We start from the raw sequence: 23367 nt of genomic DNA, 5'->3' as shown, positions 1-23367 counted from the left end.
GGCTCTGGATACCTAACAGGAATATCACCCTCCTCCCTATCTAACACGAACACCTGGAAACTTCTCTCAGGACCAGAGACAGCCAGTACCCAGCAGTCCTTTTCTCTCCCTCCCTCCCTCCAAAGGAAAGGACTGTCCAGAAGAGGACTGTCAAGTAGACTTACGAGAACTCTGCCTTGGGAAATTTTCCCCTTGCCAATTAGCTGATCGGCATAGAGGAGGCCATTCTTCTGTAGTGGGAACCATCCCAGAGCCCCAAGAGGCTTGCTGCCAGAGGGAACACCTCCCCCTCTTCCTGTTTAAGATGGCAAAGTGCTGCCCAGCTGGGTGGCACAGGCAGTGATGTAAAAGACAATAAGGGTGGGAACAAGACTTGGGGATGTGGAAACCAGGCCCATCCTGCTTCCTTCTACCTCCAGCTTCATAGCATTCCTTCTGCCACCCAGTTGGGCTGCACATGAGGTGATGTAAGAGCCAGGTGGCCAGGAACCAAAATCAGGGAGACTCTCCCTAGCCCCCAGAGCTGGCCTGTCCTATCCTGGAAAACCTGTGGTTGCGGGGGGCCTCTTGTCTACAGGGCCCCCTGCATCCAGCCGCTTGCCACTCACACCACTCCTGACACCAACACTGCTGGCTTTACGTCCAGCCACTCACCCCCCTACACTGCTGATGCCACTGATGCCAGCTTTTTGGCCACTCGCCAACCCCCTCCCTCCCACAATGCTGGCTTCTTTGTGTTAGGGGTCCCCAAAACTATATTTTGCGGGGGACTCCAAAAATTGTAGGCTGGCCCTGCTAGCCCCATTTCCCTGTACCTTTGGCTATAAAACTGTCTATTTACAGCCCACCCCCATCCCAGGCAGGGGAGGAGGTGGGATGTCAATTAATAAGCTCTCTAAAGGCAGGGGTGGCCAAGGGACTTCTTGTCTGCGCAGTTCTCCAGCCAGAGGGCTTGAATGCATGTATGGTCCAGCTCCTGGACTATTTTTCTAGCAGTAAGAATTTCATGAAATTTCTTGCAAAAGAAAACTGGCTCTGGATACCTATCAGAAACATGAGCTTCCTCACAATCTAACAAGAACTCATATATACTTCTGTCAGGACATAGACAATGTCCCACAGAGGTCTGCTCTCTTTCAGAGAATTTACTGCTAGAAATTAATGTGGGAGTCACATTACTGAGTGGCTTTAAGGGATATAGTTGCCAATCATTACTATTTTTCCTCTGTACCATTAATTTCTAGTACTTCGATGAACAAAATTAGTTCGAGCTCTTAACCTAGGTTGTAGGTTCTATGTAGCACCCTGCTTTCCTTTCTTTTTATCTGGTTATGCTGTTAGACTGCTTTAGCATATTAGTTTTTCTATTCTGACCTCTGCTGCACCAGTATCCCTTGGATACCAAAGCAACTCATTGTTTACCCCAGTTGAGAAGCTAGATACTTGATTTTAAGAATGGCAAAAACTATTAAATCTTTTATAAGTAGCCAGAACATAGCACAGAGCTATCAAAAATCATAGTAAAAAAATCTCAGAAAACAGATCAAGAATTTTAAAATATTCTCAAAGTGAGAGAGGGCCTAGTCCAAGAGAAATCAAGATGTGAGTTTGATACAGTGTGATATGCTGTTTGTGGAGGTACAGTCACCAAAATATTATAATTTTTCAGCGATTAATGTTATTTCAGATTTTCTCCAATGAAATGCACATGATTCTTTAATATCCTTCAATTACTGAACCATAAGTTGCCATATTTTAAGTATCTTCAATTTTTCTGATTAAACAGGCCAGATTTTGGAAGTGCTGAATAGACGGAATTATGGAACTTTTCTAGGTGCCTCTTTGTAAGCCAAATATTTTTCAGACATCTCAGTTTCATCACAAGTTCAGATACTGTCTGTAACCTATCATAGTTCTCTTTGCTTATGAATAAGCTCAGAACAATTGTTTCTAGCCAAAATTGCTGGGATTTTACGTCACAACTAATTAATAATATCTTATGCTTGAAAAGTTATGAGACACTTTCTTTGCTAACAGACCAGAAAGTACTCAGGGGAAAGTATTGTTCAGATCTTAAAACATTGTTTTTTCTAGCTCTCATAAGAACTTTGTTTCCAATTCCTGGTTTGCATGTATATATTCCAATCCCTGCTTTCACTTTAGTGCCAAGCAACTGGTTTGTGTTAATGAATTGTCATTTTGAATGAACTTTGCAGGTAGTTCGCAAAAAGAGAAGGCCAGGTCCTTTCTAAGTTTCTGTTCAGTAATGTTTTTACTTTAGAGAAATTGTAATGTAGGGTATTTACCCTAATATAAGATGATTTTGAAATTAAGATGATGCCCCCACACAATAATTAGATTCCATACCTTGAAAATTTGTTATAATTTTCCATGTACAGAATGTAATTACTGGGAGATTGTATTAAATTTACCACCTCCAAACCCACTGCAGTGGGGCAAGCAGCAGTAGCAAGGCAGACACTCAAATGGCCTGACCCTGGCCCCTTACTGCCTGTCCTCCCCAACTATTTCCCCCCCTACTGTCGCCCCCCATTGGTGCCTGTGCACCCTAGCCCCTGCCCCTACCCCCCACAATACCTGCCCACCAGTACATGCTCCCCCAATCACTTGCTCACTCCTGCCTGCCCACCCACTTTCCTGTCCTCCGTCCTGCCTATGACTGCCCCTGTGCCTATCCTTCTGCCTAGTCTGCTCTGCTGCCTACCCCTCTTCATTGCCTCTGTTCTATCCCTACCACTTCTGATCTATCTCTGCTACCTGCCACCCTGCTTCTGCCAGTACTCCCCTGTGGCTGTGGCTCAGGCTTGGGCTTCAGCTCCACTGTGGACTGGGGCATGTCATGTGATTGCTCTGGTCTCAGCCTGGCCAAGGAGCACAGATTACAGCAGCCAGAATAACCACATGCTCTATGCCCCAGTCCAAGGCAGGGCCAGAGCCTGAGTTGGAGCTGTGGAGGGTAGGCAGCCATGGCAGGGGTTGAGGCGCAAGCAGAGAGGAAAGCAGGTTGGGATGTAGAGGCTGCAGGGGTGCAGGTGATGGAGGAGCAGCCAAGTTAGTCAGTCAGAGCTGCAGAAGCTACCTACCTTTCCCTTGTACTCAAATCCAAGACAAGAGGGTTTTCCCCCATGTGCGTTGGTGGTGGGGCAGAGGAGGTGGGGAATAGATTCCAGTAAATACAGTATGCACCCATTTTTTAATTTCAACCTTGTTTCACTGACCTACCAGCAGAAAACCAAGTATATAAAAAGTTTAGGTTGTCCTTAAAGGTTTGTTTGTTGATTTACATTTTCAGGCTTTTCCCCCGAAAGAAAGGATGTTACAGTGATTAGGGAATGAACCAAGATCCAGGAGACTGTTTTTAATTTCAAGCTCTGATAAAGCTTCTTGTGTGTGAGCCTTAGCAAGCCATTTAATTTTCTTGTAGACATATGTTTCCTCTTCTCTAGTGCAGGCACAACATTTTTTACTTTACCTCACAGGAGTATGGAAATGCTAAGAATAATCATTAAAGAAATGCAAAACTCTAGAACTCTTGATTCAGAGATGATACCTTTTATTAGGCCAGCTAAGAAATCACAAAAAAGTTATCTTTTTCTGCAAGCTTTCAGGCACATGTGCTGTTTCTAAGGCTCAGGGAAAATTAAAGATAGTAAAAAGTCCCCATAGGTAGAAAATAAACTTCATTTTTGCATAGAGGGAGCTGAAGATGGAAGGCTGTCCCTCTGGGTCCATGAGAGTGTCTTTGTGAGTTGCTCTTTGATGTGCAGGTAAGGCAGGATTCTTTCCCTGGTGGTGTCAGATAGCAAGCAGGCAGGGAGGTGTAGAAATCTTTTTATAGCAATGAAGTTTAAATCCAAAAATGTTTTGTCTCAGACCAAGACAGCTACCAAATACAGCAAAAGCTGTGTTAACCAGCACTTTACAAGCCGCCATGCTCTGTTAACCGGCAAGCTGGCTTGTAAGGGCTTGTAAGGGAAAAGTGAAATTGGAAGGCCTTTGACACTGTCTCTCACCCCATTATCATTAATAAATTGAGCGAATGCAGCATTGATGCCTACAAAGTTGGATATTTCAGAAATTGGCTGATGAGACACTCCCAGAGAGTGGTGGTGGATGGGTCATACTCAACCTGGTGGGATGTGAATAGTGGGGTCCCCCAGGGCTCGGTCCTGGGGCCTACACTGTTCAACATCTTCATCAGTGACTTGGACGAGGGGGTGGAAAACATGTTGTCCAAGTTTGCTGATGAGATCAAAATGTGGGGAGAGGTAGGCACACTCAAAGGGAGAGAGAGGCTGCAATTAGATATAGACAGACTACAGAAGTGGGCGGATGGTAATAGGAAGTCGTTCAATGTAGATAAATTCAGGGTGCTGCATCTGGGGAGAAGGAATCCACAGCATACATACAAGCCGGGGAGCTCCCCCCTTGTGAGCACAGAGGTGGAAAGGGATCTTGGAGTTATTATCGATTCCAAGATAAACATGAGCCGCCAATGCCAGACCGCAGCCAGCAAAGCTAACCACACCTTGTCGTGCATCCAAAGATGCATCTCAAGCCGGTCCAGAGAGGTGATATTCCCCCTTTATGTGACATTGGTCCAGCCTCAATTGGAGTAATGCATCCAGGTCCAGGCACCACCCTTTAAAAAGGATGTGGCCTGCCTTGAGATGGTTCAGAGGAGGGCCACCCGCTTGATTGGAGGGCAGCAGGGCAGGTCCTATGAGGAGAGGCTGAGGGACTGAACCTGTTCAGCCTCAGCAAGCGGAGGCTGAGGGGGGACTGGTGGCTGCCTACAAACTCATTAGGGAAGATCAGCATCAAATAGGAAGGGCCCTATTCCCCCCAGCAGCACCTGGGGTGATGAGGAACAATGGTCAGAAGATGCTGGAGAATAGGTTCAGTGTAGAGATTAGGAGGCAGTATTTCACTGACCCCTAACTACTATGAAACTTTGGAAGTACCCACCGTGGCACTTCTGGTTTCGCGGAGCCCCCATGGCCCAGGGGAAAACAGCCTGCACTGCCAAGCCCCCATGGCCCAGGGCATAGCAGGCTGTGTGGGTCCCCCCTCCCTGTCCATCAGGGCCAACAGGGCCCGCAGGAGGGACAGCGATATGGTGGGAGGGGTGGCAATGTGGCGGTAGGGGCAGCAACGCGGCGACAGGGGAGGCGACATCCCAGATGTGGCGGGACAGGTGGTGACCCAAACAGGCAAAGATGTCTATTTGTGCTGCTCAGTTATCCAGCATATTTTGTTATCCAGCATTCCCCGTGGGTGCCTAATAACAAAGCTTTTACTGTACATCCCTGAAATATGGAAGATGCTGACTTGTAACCTATTTTTGATTAAAACTTCATTGCTGAACAACAAGAAAGATTTCTAGCTCAGGGCTACTCACTCACAGGAGCTTCTGGACCTGGTCAATTTGCACCTAGGAACACTACTGCTTATGCCAGCTGGACTGCTGAAGCAGCCCTGAGAGTTCTCTGTACCCTCTCCCCACTGCAGCAGTCTGGCAGTGGGGACTGCTGCTTGGCTGTGACCTGCTGCCACCTGCAATAACATGTGGCTTCAAGACTGTACACCTGCCAGACCTGGATGTGGACTGCATGGACATTAGAGGCATCTGCACCTCTGGGCCAGCTGCCAGTGGGCTGTGGCTGCACAGTTGGTCTTTGTGTGGCACTACTTCCATGTGTCTCACTGCCCGGCCATCTGGGCAGCCATTGCCTGGAAGATGTTTTCAGTGTGGTGGCCTGCTTTGAACTGTCAAAGCAGATCCTTCTGGCCCCAAATGGCCAGGAGGTCAGCCACCTGCAGCTGGGTCCCAGGTGCCAGCTCTGAGCAGGCTCCTCTGCCTGGGTCCTGCCACCTGCCTCACTAGCACAAATTCTGGTTCCCTATTTAAAAACTGCAAAATCCCTGATAAAAAAATCCCAAAGTCATTCTTTAAAATACCCCCAAATCCATGTTCTTCCACAAGTAAAACAAAAGACCACTCAACATTCTAGAGAGAGAAAGAGAGAGAGAGAGAGAGATTGAATCAGTTGGGCAATGTTTTATTGATATAGTTACACTTTTAAAGCAATTTGGAAGCCTACTAATGCCTCTATCATCATAATAAAATAAATTCTAAATATCTATGGAGTTTGGCATTGACTTTTGGCTTTTTTGTCATAAAAAAATCAGAGCTGCTCCTACCTGCTTCACTCACCAGGATGTGCAGTGCTGAGCAGCACTGATATGCCAGTGCTCTGCCCCTGCCCTTGACCCTCACTCTCAACCCACAGTCTGGCCCTCACTCCAGTCCCCTCACTCCTGAACCACAGGAACAGGTATGTGGGTGATGGGGTTGTGGGGGTGTCTTGGGGGTGTATCTCCATACGCACCAGCTGTAGCAGCAGCCATCACAGCCACCGGGGGTTCATGGCAGAGCCCCCCCACCTGCATGGCACAGGGCAGTGGGGGGCAGCAGGGATTGGCCCCAGTTGCCGGTCACCCACACTGCCACTGCCACATTGTGCAGGTATAGCCCAGCTCTGCAGGGCACTGTGAGGCACCAAGGGCTGTCTGGCAGCTCAGGGCCCCTTGGGCTGAGTGGCACCGGGCTCCAGGTGACAGACTCGGTAAACCTGAGCTGCCTGACAGTGCAAAGTGCCAAGTGGCGCCCTGCAGAGCCAGTCTGCACCCTGCGCCATGACGGAAGGTTGTACCATGAGGCCCCAGCAACCCTGATGGCCACTGCTACAGCCAGTGAGTGCAGGCATGCTGGGGCCAGGTGGGGCAGCAATCGTGAGCTGGGACCAGGTGGGGGAACGATCGAGGGGGCTGAGGGAGTGAGCTGGGACTAAGGCCAGGTGGGAAGGCTATTGGGGGAGTGATCAGGGTCTGAGGCTGCGTGGGGCCCCTCCCATGGTCCCTTCCCCCTCTCCTCCAGCTCCCTCGCCCCCCTACTTACCTGACATGGAGCCTGGGTCCAGGTCCCCACAGCCTGCATGCCCCGCACAGGCAGGCAGCATGCTTCAGCACCAGGATAAGGGCCAGCCATAGAGATGCTCTGGCTGGCTACCAGAGCAACACTGTGGGGGACCCAAGCCTCCAGTTGCCTCAGGGCACAATCCGGGACCGTGCCCTGTCCTGCTTTTTTCATCCATATTGTATTTTGAACCCTGGATATCCAGATACAAAATTTTGCCCCCGAACTGCAAATTTGCAGTGTGGGGAAGGTTTTTTGTTCCTGCACATGCGTCCTGCAGCATCTGAAAGGGGTCTGAGATGCTACAAGAGACATATGCATGCTCATCTGGACGTGCCCAGTGTAATCTAAATGTAGCATGGAACTTCCCCCAGAGATACTGCTGCCGTAGCTGTGCCCGCATAGTTATATCAACAGAGCCCTTTGGTGAAGACATACTTACGCTGACAAAAGCGACTTTTCCCTCAATAAAACAGCATAGTTACACTGTTTCTCCGAGGGGTGTAAACTAGAAAATAGAAAACATCTTCTGTTGGCTGTTCTGCACCAGGGTTTTTGCCAGAGGATGTATTTTAAAAATCATACGCCTCCCCCCTCACCATCAGCTGAGGTACTTATGCTAGCAACTATTAGTAGCGTAGACCCAGCTTCAGCATGCAAGCTGACAGCTAATAGTTAAACCTTGCTCTCAGAAAACGCCTTCACTGATACTTGAGCAAGGGCATAGAGCTTGCATTCATTGCTGTACATTATTCTAGAGCCTCCAGGAACAACTGGGGGGGAAGGGGGCCTGCTAAGAATGTTGTCATAAACATTCCCAAGAGCTAGTATCTAATAATATATATTGGATGTTGTTTGGGCAGCAGAACAAGCAGCCAAGGCACTGTGACTGACCCAAAGATGATCAGCAGAAGATGCATATACATATGTCAAAAATAGCCAAAGCATGTCTCTAAATCATTTTTAAACCTAAAAATAAAGCCAGACTGAAAAAACAAAAAACTTTGAACAAAGTTACAGCTTTACAAAGGTCTAAAAGTAGCAGGATGCAAGGGCACATATGGGGAAAACATGATCTGTTTGGAAGGATAGAATTACTTTATTATACATTTCCACAAACTGCAAGCAGAAGACTTGAACACACATATTTCTACAGGAACGCTAAAAGTTGAATGATTTAACAGAAAGAGAAAATTAACTAAAAGATGCACATTATTAAAGTAAAAAGCACAACAGTTAGAAATTCTACACTGAATAGTATAGAAAGGAAAATGTTATTGAAGGAGGAAATGCTTATGATTTGCTGAATTAAATGTGAACATCTCAATAGAATAGGTTTTTGTGTTTTTGACCTTTCTGTAGGTTGAAGTTAAATAATTTGTTGGATACATATTTGTGGCTCAAAACTTCTGGAGTCCTAAATGCATGTAAAGCATATGTGTCTGAATAAAAATCTTTTTCTTTTTTAATTTCAGAACTAGATTCTAATGAAAAAATATAAAGAGTATGCAAACATTGCTGGTTTAATTTTCTTTATTGGATTTTATTTTATGATCTACCATCTGAGGATTTTTCCATTGTGGGATTGAACATATACTGTATATTGTCTAATATTTTTAAATTAAACCCAGCTGCTTGAAATCATTTTATTGTTTTGCAGATGTTGAAATATAGTCTTGTTTGAGTTTAGCTACTTGCACAGAATTTAAATGTCTCTTGTAAATTATTATTTTGTAACATTGTAAATAACTGGTTTACTTTCTTCAGTCTCTGTTAAATGTTACTCACTATTCATTACATTTTTTACCATTCAGCATCTGTTGTTGTCACAGGTGCACACCTGGCCACACCATCCATTTTGTCTATCTTAAAATTTGGAAATTTACACTGCTCTAAAATGGGCAACATAAGCAAGCTAAGCAAAGGCCGGTAAAGAAAGACCTCATTTCAGACAGCTTCTCCCAAAAATAAAACAGAGCAATTTAACTCTGACATCAGTTTTTGTTTCTTTATTCCTTGTTTCAATATTACACATGAAAGACATCCTGCTCAATTGATCTTTCAGATTATTATTTAATTGAACAGTATGGTGAACAGATTTGTATTAATCTACGTAACTGCATTAGTTAAGATTTTGTAAAAGCAAAGCAAGCAGTTATTTTTTTAACATCTTTTTTTCATAAATGTCCATCATCAAAAAATTAGTCCCTTGCAGGGTATCTCAAATGTGGACCCAAACCTGAAAAAAAAACAAGTATTGTTAAATCCTCTGAAAATTTTGTCTTCACTTTTCCCTTTTCTTAAAATTGAGGGATTGTTTACAGTCTGTAAGTCCCAATTACCAAGCATTTCCATTTGCATCTATCAAAAAATTAACATCTTTCCTCTCAGATTTAAACTTATTGCAGTTCTCATGCATCCTTACCTGCACAATAGATTAGTCTCATAAACACTGTATGGATAATCTTTAAATATGATCTTAGAATCCAATCAGAAACTTCAGATAGCAGAGAATGCAGCTACTTATACAATACTGCCTCTGATCTGGAGCTTATTACACTTCTGCCTCAGAAAAGGAAATCCATTTGTTTTGGTTTAGGCAACATTGAGCATATTAATATCAGAGTTATACAATGGGCACATCTACATGTTCATTAATGTGCAGTGGTTACTGCACATTTAATTTAGTACTTGTATAATCAAGTACTAAATAAATGTGCAGTAATCAGAATTACTACATGGTAGTGCCAGCAAACACCTTTTTAGTGATGCCGGTGCACAGCAGCCTAATAATACTGTGCAGTAGCATATTAGCCCTGTTTGTGCTGTGATGTGCTACTAAGCAGTATTATTAGGTTACTGCACAGTTAAAGTCTTGGGAAGTCAATCAATGATGGTTTTAACTATCTTTTGTGTTCTTTTCATTTTCTGATACTGCATAGGGAAGCAGTTCTTGATCCATGACAATTCTCCTCCACCTTGATCAATGCTTTTTAGAGCCCATATTTTGGCAGATAAGAGCTGAAAGGGTGAATCTCCAATGGAGGAAAGCAGGACAGCTGGGTGCCTGAACTGTAGTGATGCACTGCATGAGCAACAACTTCCAGTTCCTGGTGCAGGCTGTGTGGCTGTAACAGCAGCTGTTATTTTTCTGTACCCCTAAGTTGGTGCCCAGGGCACATCAGCTTAGTTATACTACTGATCCCAGACCCCTGATATGGTAGGATCTTCCAGGCTCTTTGCATACGCATACATGAGTACATAAACCATCTGGAAAATCAAATTCCCTTTTCTTTTATCAGTATCAGCAGAGCTAAAATAAAAGTAAAATGCAATTTCTCCCTCTAGTCAAGAAGATATGTCATTTCTACCTCCCCTGCTAAGAGGGCTAAGGCACTGTCCAAAGGACTGAAAAATTGAATTTCCATTCTGCTGGAATATCCAATATTTCAACAAAATTGTCTAATATAAATGTAAGTAAAAATCTGGAATGTCTTGTACAAGAGTTTCTGAAAAAATCTGATTTCAGAAACAGTCATAACATTTCCATTAGATTTCTTTCTGAACAAAATGGCTGTCCTCATCACCAGGGAACTTCCCTGGTTGGCTCTGCAAAATTGGGGGCCTCCCAGGGAACCCTTCAGGATCCTTGAGACTTTGGGTGGCAGCCAGAGAGTCAAGGGAGTATCCCAGAGTCAAAGTAACCCTATAGCCTGTGGGAAATTAGAGAAGTCAGAAGTCACCTGTTAAGGGGGAATACAGCCCTTGATAGCCTTCTGTGAAGCTGAAGCTTTAAAAGTTTGCAAGGCTTGTGGGATCCCATCTCATAGTAACAAGCCAGGAAACCCCAAAAGCCCTTCTCAGACCACAGCTTGGAGTTTTTAGGACTGCCAGGCTCCCCACAAAAGACTTGGATGCTTAGAAGCCCTAAATACTCCAGCTCAAGCAAGTGCTTCATGGCAGAGTCTGGAAACTGCAGTAGGAATTCAGTACAGACAGAGCAGAGGTCAATGTAAGTGAAGGTCCCTACAGAAACATATCCTTAAAGCCCTCGTGTCAATGGTGCTAGCAGAGTTTGGAGAGCAGAGTGGCAACCTGGAGCCATGGACCCTGGAAACTTGGGATCCCTAGAAGCCTGCCAGGCATGCTAGAAGAAAAAGAGACAGGGTTGTTTTGGTGAAAATCCATTGAATCCAACCTTTTGGGGTTTCAGCCCGCTTGTAAATTCTCATAAGTATCCATCATATAATTCCCAATGAGTTCTAAAGTTACAAGTCCAATTCATGGGTGAATCTCTTGTTAAGGTAAAGATGAGTGCTACCTATTGGCATGAGTTCCAGAAGAAAATTTCCACTGGAGTTATAAAAGCCCCCAAAACTGCTTTAAAAACAGTTTAAAAGAGAGATGCTTTAGGAAAGCATAGCAATTGTCCTTGGGATTTATTCCATATAATTTGGCCAGCTTGTCATAAAGTATACTTACTTTTCTGTCTCCAAACCCATTCATGGCTTGTAGCAATTTGACTAGTTAAGACAACCTTCAGTGGGTCTAGAAAGGAATGGAAATGACTGCTGCTGGATTTGCTCTTGACCACATCTATTTGTTGTTGTATATTCAGCCAGACTTACTAATACGCCTTCCATATGTACATATGTCACACTGTCCCCTCTGATTAAAGGGAGTATATTTTCATATGCCATGCCTCAGCAGTGAGGAGACTGTAACCAAAGTCAAAAGTAAGAAAACTGTAGCTAGGAAAGAGGCGATATTTTGTCCTTTAAATGTAAAGAAGAAGAACTCGTTGGCTTAAGTTATAGCAGGGAAAATACAGGTTATGCATAAGGGAATACTTTGTAAGAGGTTAAGAAATGGAGCCAGGGGAGGTTTCAGAATTGCAGTCAGTGGAGATATATGAGACTAAATTTGACACCTATCTACTAGAGATGGCTACAGGATAATGAAATCATTTCTGCCATGATGCAAAAGGATTAACTAGATGACTAACTAATAGTCTTTTCCAACCCAGGGTCTGTGACTGCTGAACTGTAGACATCCACAGATGTTCTGTAACAAGGTCCCAGGACAATATAAATTATTTCTGGAAAGAAAGCTACAGTATATCTTCAGAGACACTGGTGAAACCAATTATAATATATGAAAATTAAAATTGAGATTATCAATCTGTTAGTAGGGTTATAAAAGCACTTTTATATACTGTTATACAAACCATTGCATATTTTTATTTTGCAAAATATTTAAACATTAAAGGTCAAGTCCTGTTATTCTAACCAAAAATATATATTCTGAAATAATTTATGTTGCTTTTATTCCCAAAAAAGAACAAGAACAGAGCATCATGGTGCTGATTGTGATTATAAGAATATTTTCACTTTTTTCAAAGCACTGTAAATACTATGGTACATGTAAATTTGGGGAAAAACAAAGTTTTGGGTGGCACTGTTTTCAAGATTACTTTTCCAAAGAGAATGAGGTTTCTCAGAAGGAAAAAAGTTTTATATTTTAAAAATGAAAACTTTGTGAAAGAGATTGATTCTGAGCTGACATAAATAGCTATTGCTTAAATGAATCTGGGTGTATTTGCTCCAGATGAAATTTTGGCCTGCTATTTTATGTGACTTTGTATTTCAACAATGTACCATTTCCATTTTTTCCTTTTAGGAGAGAAGGAATTCATAAGAAAGTTAAACATTGTTTTATTATCTGGAATTTTTACAGGATTTTCCATCTCCATCTTTTGAAAAGGGATGACTTTTTGTGAACGGTGAATGACTGTCCACGTTAATTTCAAATACAGTAAACTCCTTAGTAACTATCTCCCACAGATTGAAGTAGAAATAAGTAGACTGAAGTTAATATACCCTTTCATTTTTTGCAATTTTTTATGGGACATAGAAGATGGCATCTAGAATTAGAATACTGAAGTGATATTTTGCAGGGGAATTGGGAAGGCCTCAGCCCATTAAATAAAATTAATTTTTAATCTATCATTTTCAGTACTTCCTCACCCCTTGTTAAAATCCATTTCTTGTTAAACTTTGAGAAAGCTGTGGGTGGAATTCTGTTTTGCTTTGTATGTCTGGCAGCTTTATGGCTGCCTAAGTGGTTTTTTTAGTGCTGCTAATGATTCTGTCTCCCCTACAATATGAATGCATAAGTATAAGAACACAGACTGAATATGCTCAGTCTGTTTATGCGTGGGCTGTGTGACTACACATGCTAACCCTCTTAAAAACAGGAAAACATAGCTGGACAGAAACCACTGATTAACACCTGTTAGATAATAGACAGCGAGAAGGAAAGCCTTCCCATATTTTAGCCATTATAGTTGAGCAGTTAGGATACTTGTCCAGGATTTATACCTTCCCCAACCACAAGTAGAAGAGGCTTGAACCTGCATCTTTCTAGGTGTGTCTACATGAGATGCTTTGCTGCACAGTAGACTGAACTACTACACAGTAAGGCGTTACTATGTAACCGTGAGCATGGACTACTGCACAGTAGATTCATCTACCGCGCAGTCTTCTACCAAATGTAAATACAAGTCCCTAGATTTACTGCACAATAGCTACTGCACAGCAATGCATGGTTACATAGCTGACCAGGAGCAAATTTCTCCTGGTCAGCCCAGGCAGCAGAGGGTGGGCTCTCTCCCCTCCCGGGCAGTGGCCTACTTCCCAGCTGTCCCCTGCCCTGAGCAGCTGCCTGCTGCTGGGGCTGGCTCCAATCTTGACATATATGACCTTTGAAACACTAAAAAAAAAGGCTCCAGTGCTCCAAAAATGACCCTTTTAGAAGCACTTCAAAATGAAGCACTTATTATATATGGACGTTCTACAGAGGGTTCCTGAGTCCTCCAATATCCCAGTGTCCTACCCAATACCATGAGGAGAAGGAAGGGGGGCTAAAGGATACTTTCAATGTCACAAGCAATTTTACCAATTTAAAAAAATTACGCATGGACTTGTGGGGGATGTGGACCAATATTTACATAACTGCATATAATATACAGAGCTGTGCAAGGCTTCGGTTGCTGATTCGATTAGGAGGGGATTTGGCCCAATTCAGTGGCCAAATCTCCAAATCCAAATCAAATCAGGGAACCAATTAACAGGTCTGAATCGATTTGAAGCTCTCTGAATCTTTGGCCAGTTCCCATTGCAGCAGGGAGCTGAAGCCAGACTCAGAGCTGGTAAGTAGGGGGCGGGGGAAAGGAGAGGGGACCATGGGGGAATCCCTGCCAGGCCCCAACCCCTGCCTGCTCCCCCAGGGGGGGAAAAAGAGCTTAAACTCACAGATTGGTGACTCACTCATGTTAATCTTCATTCAGCCATTCTCAAGCGATTCCCTGCCTCAGCATATCCCAGTGCCTACCAGTGGTCCGCTGACTACTTTGACCAGTGAGTACACTATCCTCACTGGCTGCTGGCTGCAGGACAATACCATCAGAAGAGGCCTCCAGAATCACCTTCCACTGGATGCAGTCCCTTCTTGGCTGCCCCTCTCCGGTGCCAGAAATATCTTCCCAGATCTTCCGCCCTCCAATCCATGAGAAGCACATGGTGCAGAAACATAGCAGCCTATTCCCTGCTCCAGCTGGACCTCTTGTTGTACCTGTGGTGAGTGCTATCCACATGGATCTCTTGGGGCTTTCACCTTTCCTTGCTCTTCACCCCACACAGGAGCTCCTAGCCCCAGCTCCATGATCACAGAACTAGGGTTGGGAACTCCCTACTGCCAGGGCAGGGGGACATTGTCCCCACCGAAGCTCCAGTGGTAAAGCCCACCCCAGCAGCAGGCAACTCCTGAGGGAAGGGAAAAATCTCCTACTGCCTGCAGCCTGGCTGACCAGAAGCAAATTTGCTCCCAGTTGGCCATCTACACATGCCGTACTGCATAGTAATTACTCAGCAGTTAATACGCTACTTGCATTTGTAGATAGTTAATTAACTGCCAAATACAGAAAATTACTGCACAGTAAGGGTCAGTACGTGTAGACAGTGACACTTATAATGCAGTAATTTGCCCTATTGCACATTAAAGCGTTTCATGTAGACATGCCTACTGCGTGTCCTTCATAAAAAGCAAGAGAGACTAATACTAATATATCCAACTGAAAACCTTTCTTGGTGCTTCCTCAGTTTACCTCAATGCTTCTCAGCGGTTCTGCTGCTTCTACATGAAAGTGCCCTATGCCTGCTACGCAGCCAGCTCAAGAAGAGCTGTGCCACATGCACCTGCTCCTCCTGCTTTAGGACTCTGTAAAGTCAGCTCGTACTATATAGCCCTTTCCATCCAGTGCTTCTTTTGCTGGTACATCTTGCAGAGCAGTTTTACCTGGCCACTGACACTGAAGTTCCCCTAAGAGAGCCTCACAGTACCCCAAGATGCTGTGGCCCCCCACGGCATTCAGATAGGGAAATGAATATACTGCATTTGCTACAGAAGAATAAATCTTATTTTAGAAATGCCTTTTCAGTTGATTAGTGCAGTAGAGGATCTGTGAATCAGTCCATAATCCTCATTTTTTGTTTTGGATAAATGAAAAGTTCTGAGATGGTTTAATTAAAAGCTTCAGTGAAAATAGATACAACTAGACTACCTGGTCTATAAAAGGCTATATCTGAGCTAGGCCATAGACTCTTGAAATGGTAACCATTAAACATTTTATTCTCAATGATCTATAGCATAGTGCTTTATTTACTCAAATCCAAGATGACTTAAAATTTAAGACAACTTCCCCCCGGCAATTAGTTTGGTGCATGGAAAGTTACAAATGTGTTATAATTTTCCATGTATAGAATCTAATCAGTGGAAGATAGTCTTCGCTTCTGGCAGGGAAAACAGGGGTGGGGGATAAGGAGCCCAACCACTACTTCTTGTCCCCATGCTCCTTGCCCCCCATAAGCTTGGGCCTACCCTTTGCCACCTGCCCCTCCTGTACGTGCCCTCTGCCATACGCCAAGCTGTGCCTGTACCTGCACTCCCACCTTCCCACCCCATCAGCCCTTGCCCCCTTCACCCCTTGTCTTGCCTGTACTCCCCCACTTCTCACCCCCTTCTTCCCTCCTTGCCTTCTACTGTAGCTGTAGTCCTCCCAGGCACTCAGCAGCAATGTTGGCTTTGGTCCAGCCCCAGCCCATCCTGGCCAGAAACAAGCAACGGCAGATCCCAGCCAAGCCAGGTCAGTGCTAGAAGGCAAATGGAAGGAAGTGGGGGTGAAGCACACTGGAGAGGGACAGGCAGTACCATCTCCCCTAAGCCACCCTCAGGCCACACACATGGGCCTCCCCCATTCGCCACTGCACCCTGTGATCTCTCCCATGTTCCCCTGGCTGTGATCCCCCTCTCTTGCTAAATAAGCTATCCCAGCCAGTGGCAGCCAAAGAATCAGCTCCAGCTTGAGCCCGAAACCTGGGGCCCAAGCTGGAGCAGAACTATCACCTGCCCCATAGCTGGCAGTCAAATCTAAGACAAGGCTTTTTTTCCACCATGGTGACTGGGGGGAAAAGCCTTGTCTTGGATTCATGTAAATACAGTAAATAAGGAAGTCCACAAATTTGATCATGTGTAAAGGTAATTGGAAAAAAAATAGCTTGAAAAATGGTGGAAAGGTAGGGGCCCTGGACCAAGGAAAGTACATAAGGACTTGCAAGATAACCCCAACACAGAGTCTTGAGAATCAGGTCCTAGAAGAACTCTGGACAGCAATGCTCATTCAGCAAGAGAGTCTATCAGCCTGTTCAGAGAAGTCACAGACAGACTTGTTTTCAACAGATGGAAGTTAGTCTCCTTTCTAGTTTTTAATATAAAAGCTATCTACCTTGTTTATCTTCTGAGAAGTGCAAACCAAAAAATGATAAGCAAACAGTCTCTTTTGTTTCAGTTCAATTTTCTGCATTGTTAATAACTCCTGGATTTTTTTTTCATTTTACTGTTGTGTGGGTGATTTCTTACAGATGTGCCCAAGTAGAAACAAACCCATCATCCTGTAGAAAGATTAAAGAAAATCCTTTATATTGAGAACAAAAATCTTTTAGAAGATTCTCTTAATAGGTCATATTCAGGTCAACATTGCAGGCAAAATAAAGACAATCCAGCTGATGTGATACGAGATTTCATTTAATAAACTTACCATATTCCTCCAGTTAAAATATGTATAATGGTTTTATATGCTCAGTTATTGAAAATATTCAACATTTATGTTTTAAAAGAGAGTCTTCACTTGAATATATTTGAATAGTGAATTGATTTAAGAATTTTCTGATCATGATTTTTGGGAAAACTTGAATGTTAAATACTCTTTTGTTCACTGAGAAAAATGTTCATTTTGAACATCAGAGATTAAAATCATACTAACTGCCTATCTTTGGAAATAATTCTTAACCTATTTATTAGTGCCCAACATTTATCAGCTAACTTCAAACCTGTTTTAATACTGCTGACTTTTACATTAGAAATTAATTTGCCCCAATGTAGCCAAATGAACACCCAGCTGAGGAAGTAAAATACAGGGTCACTGAAATTTAGTAGGACACGACTGGATCTACCTCTTTACTTACTCTAATATGAGGGGTTTTTTCCTATTCAACCTGGGGGCCCACAGGCTGTTGGCTAGCCATTTGTGAGCCACATGCTGTCCCCCTCATGAACTGCATGAGTTTGTTATGATTTTCCATGTACAGAATCTAATTACACACTCCCTAAGCTCCCCTTCGCTTTCCCCTTGCAGCCCTAGAGGGCTGCTTAGGCATCAGCTAGTCTGTTCCCTGAAGCCCTCTACTTCAGGAGAGTCACTCCCTGCTGCCTGCAGGGTCAGAGTGTCCTGCTAGCTCCCAGGCCCTGGTTTTATGTGCCCCACAGCTTCACCCTGGCTCTCCAATGAACTTTGTCTTATTCCTGCCCTGCACCCTCCCAGAGTGCCTAACTGGCCCCAGCCTCAGGATTTGTTACCTTGTTGGGGATGGTTGCTGTCACCACTGGCCCTTGTGGGCTACAAAAGTCCTGTCCCTCTTCAGATTGCAGCTAACAGGATTGGGGTTCCCTGTTACAGCCTACTGGTGTGTGATCTGCACAGGCGGCATACAGCCCCCCACCTCCCCGCACCAATGCCTGGAGCCCCTCCCTTTTCAAGCTCTTCCCCATTATGTGGCAGTGGGAGAAGTGGCTGCAGGGGCTCACAGGTTGTTGGCTAGCTTCTTGTGGGCCACATGCTATCCCCTCATAAACTACATGTAGCATGTGGGCCGCCAGTTGGAGAGCCCTGATTTACAGTGTGGCACTATATTAAATGATTGCAGATAGATCAGATCTATCATATTCAATTTATGCAGACAATCAGTTATCTTGTCAAAGAAAGATATCAGGTTAGATTGGTACAATCTAATTTTGATAAACCTTTGTTGCTTTTCATTGCATTTTTATTTCTCAGTGTTTTTAATTATTGGTCTGAAGTCTTTCATACCACTGATACCTGTTGTTTTCTGGGTAGCATTTTCACTATTTCTGAAATATAGGGACTATAATTGCTATTTTCCAATCATGGGGTATAAAAAAAATCAGGCCCAGAAATAAATAGATCAGGCATGTATAAATATCATAGGTCAAATAACATAGGTCAGAATGTATAAGGAAGTTCAAATAAGTACAGATCAGGAAAAGAAACAGGGCTGTTATCCAAAGAAGGTGGGGTAGAATTTAAAAGTAGTTTAGGTATGACTTCAAAATCAGATGAATACTTTGCCTTAATGTTTGATAAGGACAGTATCAATGATTGCTATCAAACAAAATGAGAAGTGGGTGAGGTTGTGATACCTTTTATTGGACCAAGCATAAAGTTAGGATAGATGTTTGACAAGTTTTCAGGGACAAAGCACCCTTGTTCACTCCAAGAGTTCATGAAAAATCTCTCTCAGCTCTACAGTTCATCTAATAAAAGTATCACAGAAGTACCTTGCCCCTTGTAGATTTCACAGACCATCATAGCTACAAGAACACTGCAGTCCTACCATCAGTGGTACAAATGGTTGTGGTGGAACACTCGCACCTTCAGGATTCTGTACCAGTCCGAGTGTATCAAAACCATTCCAGTTTTAATTATGCTTCATCCAGAGTCAAAATTATTTTTTGCCTAAGACACAAGCTTCTTAATTCTTGTTTTTTACGTTAACCAATTCTTTGCAATGTAATCTGGTTATCTCTGTAAATTTTGAAGTAAAAAGAAGAGGAAAGCCCTCAGTAATAAAGTCCCATTCCTGTTTCCAAACAAATCCTATTTCTTCAGTAATAACCATATCCTGTACACATACAAAAACCTCTGTTTTCAACTGAAGCCACAGACAGCCATTTCCATTACTGCAAGCAGTTATTTTTTGGCCTAGTCACTTACAATAAATAGAACAGACAATGAGTCCCTTTCAAAAAGTGGCATTATACTGATACTTAGCTCTAACATTAACTGTAACTTTTCTTCAACTGTACTATAGGCCATATTGTAAGCTCAGTTGCACTACTAAAGCTACACTCTCTTGACGTCCATATGTTCAATAGCTCTTTCAATTGTTTATTTCCTGACAGGAGATAGACAAATATCTAGGCTGAAGTCATTTAGGACTGTGATTTCACCAGCTATCCCAAGTAATGTCTCTTCAGTAGGATAGGAGATCTTCAGTGAAAATCTAGTTTCTGCAGCAACTAAATTTAAAGGTTCTGGCCCCTGGATTGGAATCCAAAATAAAGATTCATGCACAGAAGCTCCCCATCCAGAGCATAAGTCAGAAGAGCAATCTAAAGTTCCTGCATGCTGAGCAGGCAGATGGTAAGAGCTACACAAAAGGAAACAATAATCACAGAGGTGTTCCTCTGCTTCCTCTCCAGAGCTTTGGTATCAAAGCCAAAAGGGAGCTGTTTCTGTCCACTCAGGATCCAGAGTCTGAAGTCCTCTGCTTAGGGTGGGTACCTATCACTTCCTTTTTTAAGAAACTTAGCTGAGCTCATTATTTTCCTTTTAAAGGGAAGAAAATGCTGCCCACCTTTTATATAATTGCCAGGACGTAGGCTTCCCACAGCCTTGAAGGGATTCAGATCTGCAGCTCCCACCTCCAAGAAGCATGCTCAAGGCTCCAGGAGAGAGCCTCATACACACTACCCTTCCTGTTGAAGCTAGCATAGCATCTGATGAAGTTGGCTGTCACCCACAAAAGCTCATGCCTCTTTGGACCAGTTAGCCTCTAAGGCCAGATGCAGAACTGCAGGCATGTGCAATTTGTGGAGCCACAAAACGTTTTGCAGCACCACAAACCACATGGGATTTCCCAGTAGCAAACAGATTCATAGATTGTAAGGTCGGACGGGACTTCAAAAGATCATTGGGTCCGGCCCCCTGCACCAAGCAGGAAAGATAACTGGAGGTCAGATGACCCCAGCAAGGCAACTGTCTAGGCTCCTCTTGAAGATTTCCAGGATAGGTTGTTTGCCCCCTGTCTCTGTGTGCCTCAGTGCTCCACTGTGGAGCCCCCTCGCTGAGGCCTGTGGAGCCACCTTGCTGAGGCACACCGCACCCCAGCTAGCCACAGAGCAGCTGCCTGGGGAGCGGCTGCCTGGGGTGCAGTGTGCCTCAGCATGGTGGCTTAACAGTGTGTGAATACAGGGGAGCTGGCAGCCTTGAGCTACCTACTGCCTGACTTCAGACTAGCACAACTAATCACCTGTCTTGTAGCAGGAAACGGAACACCAAAAATACAAGAATCATGGGACCGGCAAGAGACCAAGCAAGAAAGAGCGTGACTATGTATCCAGTAACTGGAATTCAGCTTGACGGGGGAGTCCCAGGTTCATGTCTCTGCCTCCACAATGGTCTCTGTCTTTTATACAGGGATTCTTTAATGTCAAATGCATAAATATTCCTTAGAGAAAGGTCTGGAGCCCATGCTTTTCCTCCAGCTCCTTCCCCCTGCAGAAGCACTCTTGCTTTCTCTCCTGCCCATCTGAATCTTTCAATTTTGGCTTTTCAGTGGCTCCACTTCAGTAATAGAAGTGGGAGAACTAGAAGCAAGTCACCTACTTCCTGAGTGAATGTTCTAACCACTAGACTATTATATAAAAGTTAGACTGTACTATTTAACCTCCTACGCTAGTGTTATTGAATGGAAGCTGCCATAGCTAGTGTGATTTGTGCTGCATCAGGTGCCCATCTCTCCAGGCCGAGGGAGTCCTAGGAATATGCACAACTTCAGAAAGGCAAATGGTGGCAGGTTGACATCTGTGAGGCATGGACATGGCTGTAGGGGTGGAAGAAACTTTCAGATCAAAACAGAGAGTCCTAGTGAGTTTAGACAGCAGGTACTCAGGGATTTGTGGATCACAATTTTTGGACCTAGGCACTTAAATCCTTTCCTGTGAATTTTGTTTGTAGTACATGATACTATTACCTTCTCAGCCACTATTGAAGCATTGTCCCAGCCTTATAGTCTTGATGATTCCAACTTTCAAGAGAAAAACATGACTGAGGTTGCAGTCCTGACCACTTAAAGAACTTGGAATTTTCCAAGAAGTGAGGCTGAAGTAGAAATATTTACACCAGTCTTCTGGCCAAATGTCAAGTCAGATAATTACCTTTTACCTCTCTAGTTGTTCCTATAAATACTAGTCATTTCCCTTCTGGAAAAACTGCTGTTTGTCCAATTTACCATAACTTCTGCAAATCTACCCAGAGGTAACTGTGCATAAATAGGGAATGAAACTATGCAAACAAAAAAAAATGATGTTAAAGGTAACATAAGTAAGGAAAGAATAAATTACCAGTGATGACACAGACCTCTCTTGGAACATGAAATTGCTACATTCAACATTCTTAAAGCAGAGGTGGGCAAAATATGGGCTGCAGGCCAGATCTAGCCCGCTAATTGATTGTATCCAGCCCACAACTGCCTCTGTAGTGGTCCAGATGGATTCAGGCCCTGCCCACTCCCACCAAGGGCAGCCTGCACCACACTTCTGGCCATACCTGGCCCTGGCCCCAGACAGCATGCCTAGCTTCCCAGCAGGGTTACAGTTGCTACTTCTGCAGCCATTCAGGTACTGCTCAGCTCTTCCCACCTCTACAGTTTCTCTTCCTCCTCCTACCCCTGCTGTTCCATTCCAGGGGGGAGGGAATCTGCAGTCGGCTCCTGCAGCACCACATGGGGCTCCAGCTTGAAGCCACCTTCCACCCATCCCTGCCATGAGCAGCCACCTGTGGGTAGCCAAGTGGGTAAAAAGCAGCTCCACTAGGAAGCTGTACATACTGGCCGGGGCCGGGGCCAGAGCTAGGGCTGATATCTGTAGCTGCCTCTGGCCTCTTCTTGCCGGGCACAAGGTTTGAATTTTTTTTTTATTTTGTCAGGTGGTGTTGGACAAATGTCTGCATATAAATGTGGGCTGGGAAAATGGGGATGTTTGTGGCTGCCTTTGGCCTCTTCTTGCAAGGCAGAGGGGTGCTCATCAAGGGCTTGAATTATTTTTGTGTGTGTGTGGAGTGGTTTTGGGCAAATGTCTGCATGTAAGTGGCCTCTGTGTAGGCAGGGACTGTGGAAAGATTCTGTGGCTGCCCTTGCTGCCTGGCTTCAGGCTTTGCCTTCTAGGTACAGAGCCCGACCTTTGTAAGTTCAAGCCTGGGTGTGGGCCCAGAGCACCCCAGCTACAGGCGCTAGGGTGGCCATTGAGGTACCTTAAGAATAGAGGATGGTTGTGTTTAGTGCAACTATCCCTGCCATCATGAATGTCACATGCCTCCTAAGGCTGCAGGAGTGCAGCAGAGGTGGGTCAAGTGGAGAGTGTCTGTGGTGGGGGCAGGCAGAGCTGGGAGCTCCTTCAGGCAGCTGCAGCGGTATTGGGACGGGGAGGGGGTGGGGTGCTGAGCTGTGAAAAAAACAGGACATAAAGGTGTCCATTTTCATATTGACAGAGGACAGAGGACAAGAAAACTGGACTTTTTTCTATAAAACTGGGCAAATGACCACCCTAACAGGGACATGGAAGAAAATATTTTTTTCACCATGACACATGGAAGATGCTATGGGCCCCAGAACTATTCAGACAAGTGGCAGGGCTCTGGGGTGAAAAGGTGCAGGCCTCAGTGTGGCAGGGGTATGGCATGCCATGCTGAGGCAAGATTTAGGATTGTGCTTCAGTTGGAGCACTTAGAGCATGGACGACTGGTGCCTCCTGACTCTGGTGGGGCACCAGCAGCCAATTGCCAACTGAGGTGGAGGTCAACCACAGAAGCCCACAGGCAAAAAAAGTGCTGCTGGTGCTTCCTGGGGGGGGCACCAGCTGGCACTCCCCACTCCCTGGCCAGCAAGAGGTGAATG

The sequence above is a fragment of the Crocodylus porosus genome, unplaced genomic scaffold (assembly GCF_001723895.1).
Source record: "Crocodylus porosus isolate Cpor-Errol unplaced genomic scaffold, CroPor_comp1, whole genome shotgun sequence".
Classification (NCBI taxonomy): domain Eukaryota; kingdom Metazoa; phylum Chordata; order Crocodylia; family Crocodylidae; genus Crocodylus; species Crocodylus porosus.
This window is presented reverse-complemented; position numbering follows the sequence as displayed.